The following is an 8180-nucleotide window of genomic DNA, read 5'->3' as shown; positions in this document are numbered from 1 at the left end:
CCTCCCGAGTAGCTGGGACTATAGGCGCCCACCACCATGCCCAGCTAATTTTTGTATTTTTAGTAGAGACGGGGTTTCACCATGTTGACCAGAATGGTTTCGATCTCCTGACCTCGTGATCTGCCCACCTCGGCCTCCCAAAGTGATGGGATTACAGGCGTGAGCCACTGCGCCCCGGCCCCAGATATACATTTATCTCAGTGAGCAGAGGGATGACTTTGAGTAGAATGGGAGGCAGTTTGCCCTAAGCAGTTCCCAGCTTGACTTTTTCTTTAGCTTAGTGATTTGGGGGCCCCAAGATTCATTTTCCTTTCACACTGGTATATCCCAAAGTTCTGGAAGAGGATCAGGCACATAATAGGTGCTCAATAGTTGATGAATTGAACCAAATTGAATTGAATCCTTCCCACAGTTCACTACTCCTCTTTTTTTTTTTTTTTTTTTTTTTCTTCTCTGAGACGAAGTCTGTGTTGCCCAGGCTGGAATGCAGTGGCAGGATTTCGGCTCACTGCAACCTCTGCCTCCTGGGTTCAAGCAATTGTCTTACCTCAGTCTTCTAAGCAGCTAGGATTACAGGCATGCGCCACCACGTCCGGCTAATTTTTGTACTTTTAGTAGAGATAGAGTTTCACCACGTTGGCCAGGTTGGTCTTGAACTCCTGACCTCAAGTGATCTGCCTGCCTCGGCCTCCCAAAGTACTGGGATTACAGACATGAGCCACCGTGCCCAGCCTTTTATTTTTTTATTTTTTACACTCTTTCTGTTGCCCAGGCTGGAGTGCAGTGGCATGATCTTGATTCACTGCAACCTCCGCCTCCCGGGTTCAAGCAATTCTCTTGCCTTAGCCTCCCGAGTAGCTGGGATTACCGGCATGTGCCACTGTGCCTGGCTAATTTTTGCTATTATTTTTAGTAGAGATGGAGTTTCACCATGTTGGCCAGGCTGGTCTCGAACTTCTGACCTCAGATGATCCGCCCACCTCAGCCTCCCAAAGTGCTGGGATTACAGGCATGAGCCACCGCGCCTGGCCTGTATTTCTTGAATGTATTTGATTGAGGCCAGGCGCGGTGGCTCAAGCTTGTAATCCCAACTCTTTGGGAGGCCGAGGCGGGCCGATCAGCTGAGGCCAGGAGTTGGAGACCAGCCTGGCCAACATGGTGAAACCCCATCTCTACTAAAAATACAAAAATAAGCCAGGCGTGGTGGCGAACGCCTGTAATCCCAGCTACTGTACTCGGGAGGCTGAGGCGGGAGAATCGTTTGAACCTGGGAGGCAGATGTTGCAGTGAGCCAAGATTGTGCCACTGCACTCCAGCCTGGGTGACAGAGTGAGACTTGGTCTCAAAAAAAAAAAAAAAAAAAAAAAAAGTATTTGATAGAAGTCTCATGTCTCCCTAAAATGTATAAAAGCAAGCTGCACCCCAACTACATTGGGCACATGTTCTCAGGATCTCCTGAGGGCTGAGTCACAGGCCATGGTCACTCATATTTGGCTCAGAATAAATCTCTTCAAATATTTTACAGAGTTTGACTCTTTTTGTCAATATCACTATCTATTTTATTTGTGTCTTATCTCATTACAAAAAGAAACTGAGCTCCGAAAATCATATTATGCAGTAAACATGAGACTATTTGTGCATGCACGTTATTTATTATAAAATACTTTTGCAAAGACACTGAAGGTTTTTGACGTAATAATTCATTCTTCTACCACCCTTACAGAGCAAAAGTTTTCTATTTTTTCATATTCCAAAGATGCCATCATAGTTTCAAGTCTGTCTTCTGCCTTGTTCTCTTAGCATTGCTTTATAACCAATTTTCATGTTGCTACGTGGTCTTTGCAGCTATAACGTTTCCTGGAATATAATGTTGCATCAGATAGATTTCATCTTCCTGGTAACAGCAGTGTCCATCTCCTACGAAACTCTCCATCACCCACCCGACTCCATGTGGTTCCAGTGGGACAGCCAATCACAGCAGCCTCCCTCTGGCCACGTGACTCAGGTTTGTTCAATCACAGTGCCGTATTCCTCTGGCCACAGAGACTGGTCCAGGAATGAGCAGGTCAGGACAGACTCCAGGAGAAAGAGAAGTTTCTGGGCCTCTGAGAAAGAGAAGCTTTCTCTTTCCTCCAAGCTCACAAGGCAGTAACAATCTAAGTCAGGAGCTGTCTATACCTTGGCCTACTTCCTTACCCTGGAAAAGGAGGAAGCCAGTCAACAGTGGGAGAAAATGAGCCCCATACCTGAGGGAAGCAGAGCCAAGAGAGGGAGGAAGCCTGGCGGTGGCGCATGCCTGTAGTCTCAACTACTCCGGAGGCTGAGGCAGGAGGATCACTTGAGCCCAGGAGTTCGAGGCTGCAGTGAACCAAGACCACGCCCCTGCACTCCAGCCTGGGTGACAGAGCAAAAAAAAAAGCGGGGGATTACAATGATATTTGAGTCCCTTGGACCTCCCAGTTTCCAGAGGCATGACATTCCCTTTTGCGCTTGAGCTGGTTTTAGCTGGTTTTCTGTCACTTACTGCTGAAAGAATCTTGACCATTACAATTTATCCCCTAGTGCAGAACTGGGAGACAGTCCTCCTAGGGAAGCTTACAGTCTTTACCATTACAAATAATTAGTGCAGCCGGGCGTGGTGGCTCATACCTGTAATCCCAGCACTTTGGGAGGCTGAGGCAGGCAGATCACTTAAGGTCAGGAGATCATGACTAGCCTGGACAACAAGATGAAACCCCGTCTCTACTAAAAATACAAAAATTAGCTAGGCATGGTGGCACAAGCCTGTAATACCAGCTACTCAGGAGGCTGAGGCCAGATAACGGCTTGAACCCAGGAGGCGGAGGTTGCAGTGAGCCAAGATCACACGATTGTACTCCAGCCTGGGTGACGGAGCGAGAATCCATCTCAAAAAAAAGAAAAAAAAAAAGACTTCAATTTGAAGTCTTTTTGAAATATTATTATTATTATTATTATTTGAGACAGAGTCTTGCTCTGTTGCCCAGGCTGGAGTGTAGTGGTGCAATCTCGGCTCACTGCAACCTCCGCCTCCTGGGCTCAAGCCATTCTCCTGACTCAGCCTCCCGAGTAGCTGGGACTACAGGCGCCCGCCACCACGCCCGGCTAACTTTTTGTAGAGACAGGATTTCACCATATTGGCCAGGCTGGTCTTGAACTCCTAACCTTGTGATCCTCCCGCCTGAGGCTCCCAAAGTGCTGGGATTATAGGCGTGAGCCACCATGCCCAGCCTGAAATATTATTAATGAAGTAACCCTAGGAGCTTCAATGTGACTGGTTTAGACTTTGCTTGGAGAGTCTGTTCTGGAAGGATGAAGGAGCCCATAGGTGTCTGCCCCATCTCTTTGTGTCCACACCCAGCAGCCTCCTTCGGTCTTCCTCATGTCATTGACCTGTTGGTTGGAAAAAGTGGGTGTCAGGGAGAAGAGGCACTTTGACTGTTCATTTAAAATCAGGCAGAGGGGTTTAGCCAAGCCAAGAGGCAGGGCATGAAGGAGCATTGTGGGAATCCAGGGAAGCGCAAGCACAGTGAAGAGGAAAGTAGGCACGTCTGGAGAACCGTGAAAGGGAAACAAACTGATCTGAAATGAAAAGAGGGACACATGGAGGCCATATCGTGAGCAATCACACCGGGCAGACAGGCCCTGAAGGTTTCAGAGCAGAGTAGGGGGAGTGGATCACGATAGTTTTTGTTTGTTTGTTTGTTTTTGAGACAGGGTCTTAAAATCGCCTTTGTAAAGTTATAACTGAGGAAATTATGACAGTGAAAGAAATCAGACCTCACCAGTTCCATGTTGCTTCTAACCTTTAAGCTGTCCTTGTTCATTCCTCAACGTAGGCTGAACTAACTTTGGGAAGGAATTCAGTTCATGGTTTGACTCTGAAACAAAATTGTTAATAGTCCTTAACTGAAAAGACCCCCTTCTTGCCTGGGGACCAGTCTGCCTTTGCAGGACTAACAAATTGACAGATTAGCTACAAGATTATAAATTAGTTTGGGGGTCATGCAGCCTCTGGCTCTATGAATCAGCTGATACCACCCAGACTTTAATCTGGCACCACCTGTTCTGTCATCACACCCAGGAACAGAAGACAGCAAGAAAACCTCACTTCCACCCCCTGCAATTCCATCTCCAACCTGACCAATCAGCACTCCCCACTTCCCAAGTCCCTACCCACCAAATGATCTTTAAAAACTCTGATTCTGGTAGCCGGGTGCGGTGGCTCAAGCCTGTAATCCCAGCACTTTGGGAGGCTGAGGCAGGCAGATCACGAGGTCAGGAGATCGAGACCATCCTGGCTAACACGGTGAAACCCTGTCTCTACTAAAAGCACAAAAAATTAGCCGGGCATGGTGGCGGGGGCCTGTAGGCCCAGCTACTGGGGAGGCTGAGGCAGAATGGCGTGAACCCGGGAGGTGGAGCTTGCAGTGAGCCAAGATGGCTCCATTGCACTCCAGCCTGGGCGACAGAGCAAGACTCCGTCTCAAAAACAAACAAACAAACAAAGAAAACAAAACTGATTCTGCTTGGGGAGACTGATTTGAGTAATAATATAATAAAACTCCCGTTTCGGCTGGGCGCAGTGGCTTATACCTGTAATCCCAGCACTTTGGGAGGCCGAGGTTGGCAGATCACGAGGTCAGGAGTTCAAGGCCAGCCTGGCCAACATGGTGAAACCCTGTGTCTACTAAAAAATACAAAAAATTAGCCGGGTGTGGTGGCACACGCCTGTAGTCCCAGCTACTCGGGAGGCTGAGACAGGAGAATCGCTTGAACCCAGGAGACAGAGGTTGCAGTGAGCAGAGACCACGCCATTGCACTCCAGCCTGGGTGACAAAGCGATACTCTGTCTCAAAAAAAATAAAATAAAATAAGATTTGGTTTAGGAGTCATGCAGCTGGAGGCTGCAAGATTCTGAGCCTCCCCAAATTGCTCCTGGGGATAACATCATTGTTGTAAAACCTAAGATGAGTGCTTGTGATATTTTGCAGACTCTGCACTCAAAGCATCATCTGGCAACACCCGGATCAATAAACTGGTTCATCTGTTCTTGTGGCCCCCACCCAGGAACCGACCCAGTGAAAGAGGAGAGTTTCAACGCCCTGTGATTTCATCTCCCACCTAACCAATTAGCACTCCCCACTTTCCGACCCCCTACCCTCCAAATTATCAAAAACCCTGATCTCTGAATTTTCAGGGAGATTGACTTGAGTAATAATCAATTTTGCATGTGGCATGGCCGGCCTCGTGTCAATTAAACTCTTTCTTTACTGCAATGCCGTGGTCTTTATTTGTGCAGAGGACAGGAAGAGCCCACTGGGCAGTTACATTTCCACTGAGGATGCTAAGCTGGTGGAATATGGGCCTGGAGCTGCTAGTGGCCATCAATGAGGTGGCCTGAGAATAAAACCAATACATGGCAGAGGTGGAGAGAGACAGATTTGAGTGCCTGATTCTGCTGGCCTGAAGTCATATCTGTGTCTGGAGCTTTCAGTTGTGTGAGTCAATGAGTTCCCTTTTTGTAAGCTAGTTTGAGTTGGATTTCTGTCACTTACAACAAAACAATCCCTTATAAAGGGAGCTTCTAATAAAAGAAGTGTTGAGTCCAGCTGCCTCCGGTAGGGCCAGGACTTGGAAGTCCAGTAGACTCTTTCATGGAGCACAGAACACCTGGGCCTCATTTCTGTCTGCAAAGCTGTTAATGTAGGTAGCCTGCCTGTGATGGGGGATAAATCAGGAAGAAGCAGTGAGGAAAAGCTGGCCTGCTCTGGGAATTTATACAGGTTTTGGCCCAGGTGAGGATACACACAGACGATCCTTCCTCACCACCACTAGGTGGAGTTTGAGCACTTCGGGTGCGGGGTCAGCAGCCAAAAGGAACCCATCAGTGTCTAGGCCACCAAGGAAGAGGCAAGAAAGACACAGCCGCCTGCCCTCCAAGCCTCCGCGTCTTTCTCGCTCCCTCTCTATGTTACCACCCCTTCTTTCAGACACCTGGGGACTTTTACGTTCCCTATGCAACTCCTCTCAAATCTGATTCAGGACATTCACATCCAGGAAAAAATGGTAACAGCCTACAATAAATCAAGACAGCATGATATTGGTCAAAGGCTAGACACACAGATCAAGGGAACAGAAGAGAGGGCACAGAAATTGAGCCACACAAATATAGAAAACAGATTTTTTACAAAGGACCAAAGGAAGAAGAAGAAAGAAGAAGGAGAAAAAGAAGAAGAAGGAGAAGAGGAGGAGGAAGAGGAAGAAGACGAAGGAGGAGGAGGAGGAAAGAAGAAAGAAGAAAAGAGAGAGAAGAGGAGGATGAGAAGAAACCAAACCCAGACCTCACATAATTTACAAAAGTTAACTCAAAATGGATCATAGACCTAAATGTAAAAAGTAAAACTATAAAGCTTCTAGAAGAAAACATAAAAGAAAATCTAGGTGACCTTGGGCTTAATTATACATTTTTGGGGTTTTTTTTGTTTGTTTTGTTGTTGTTGTTGTTGTTGTTTTTTGAGACGGAGTCTAGCTCTGTTGCCCAGCTGGAGTGCAGTGGTGCGATCTTGGCTCGCTGCAAACTCCGCCTCCTGGGTTGAAGTGATTCTCCTGCTTCAGCCTCCCGAGTAGCTGGGATTACAGGTGCCTGCCACCACACCCAGCTAATTTTTGTATTTTTAGTAGAAACGGGGTTTCACCAGGTTGACCAGGCTGGTCTCGAACTCCTGGCCTTAGGTGATCCACCCACCTTGGCCTCCCAAAGTGCTGGGATTACAAGCTTGAGCCACTGCATCCGGCCTCAATTTTTTTTTTTTTTTTTTTTTTTTTGAGACTGAGTCTCACTCTGTCGCCCAGGCTGGAGTGCAGTGGCGCGATCTCGGCTCACTGCAAGCTCCGCCTCCCGGGTTCACGCCATTTTCCTGCCTCAGCCTCCCTAGTAGCTGGGACTACAGGCGCCTGCCACCACGCCCGGCTAATTTTTTGTATTTTTAGTAGAGATGGGGTTTCATTGTGTTAGCCAGGATGGTCTCGACCTCCTGACCTGGTGATCCACCCGCCTCGGCCTCCCAAAGTGCTGAGATTACAGGCATGAGCCACCGCACCCGGCCAATTTTTGTATTTTTTTTTTTTAGTAGAGATGAGGGTTCACCATTTTGGCCAGGATGGTCTCGATCTCTCGACCTCGTGATCCGCTGACCTCAGCCTCCCAAAGTGCTGGGATTACAGGCGTGAGCCACCATGCCCAGCCTGATAGATAGATAGATAGATAGATAGATAGATAGATAGATAGATAGATAGATAGATAGATAGACAGACAGACAGACAGACAGACAGACAGACAGACAGACAGATGTAATTTTGAGACAGAGTTTAACTCTTGTTGCCCAGGCTGGAGTGCAATGGTGCAATCTCCTGCTCACTGCAACCTCCACTTCCAGGGTTCAAGTGATTCTCCTGCCTCAGCCTCCCGAGTAGCTGGGATTACAGGCATACGCCACCACGCCCAGCTAATTTTGTATTTTTTTTAATAGAGAAGAAGTTTCCCCACGTTGGTCAGGCTGGTCTCACACCCCCGACCTCAGGTGATCCGCCTGCCTTGGCCTCCCAAAGTGCTGGGATTACAGGTGTGAGCCACCATGCCCAGACTCCTGATATTTTTAATTAAAAAAAAAAAATTAGGAGGTCAGGGAACCCAATATGGAAGGCAGATTGTGGCAAAAGATTTAATGATACTACTAATGTATGAAATAACTTTTCTGAAGGGAGCTGGGGGGAAAGGTGCTGACCTGAGTAATTTTGGAAATGAGTCGAGTCTGTAAGATCAAAGGCAAATGGAACTACACATAAGCACTGTACCCTAGTTTATAAGATTGTTCTCCACAGGGATATGTGTTAACAATTCTCTTTTGAGACATTATGATTACAAATGAAGAAATATTTTATTTTATTTTATTGAAACGGAATCTTGCTCTGTAACCTAGGCTGGAGTGCAACGACACGATCTTGGCTCACAGCAACCTCTGCCTCCCAGGCTCAAGTAATTCTCATGCCTCAGCCTCCCAAGTAGCTGGGACTACAGGTGCGTGCCACCAGGCCCAGCTAATTTCTGTATTTTTAGTAGAGATGGGGTTTTGCCATGCTGCCCAGGATCGTCTTGAACT

Source organism: Gorilla gorilla, chromosome 19 (assembly GCF_029281585.2).
Source record: "Gorilla gorilla gorilla isolate KB3781 chromosome 19, NHGRI_mGorGor1-v2.1_pri, whole genome shotgun sequence".
NCBI classification, from domain to species: domain Eukaryota; kingdom Metazoa; phylum Chordata; class Mammalia; order Primates; family Hominidae; genus Gorilla; species Gorilla gorilla.
The sequence above is the reverse complement of the archived record's forward strand: the minus strand, read 5'-3'. Positions refer to the sequence as shown.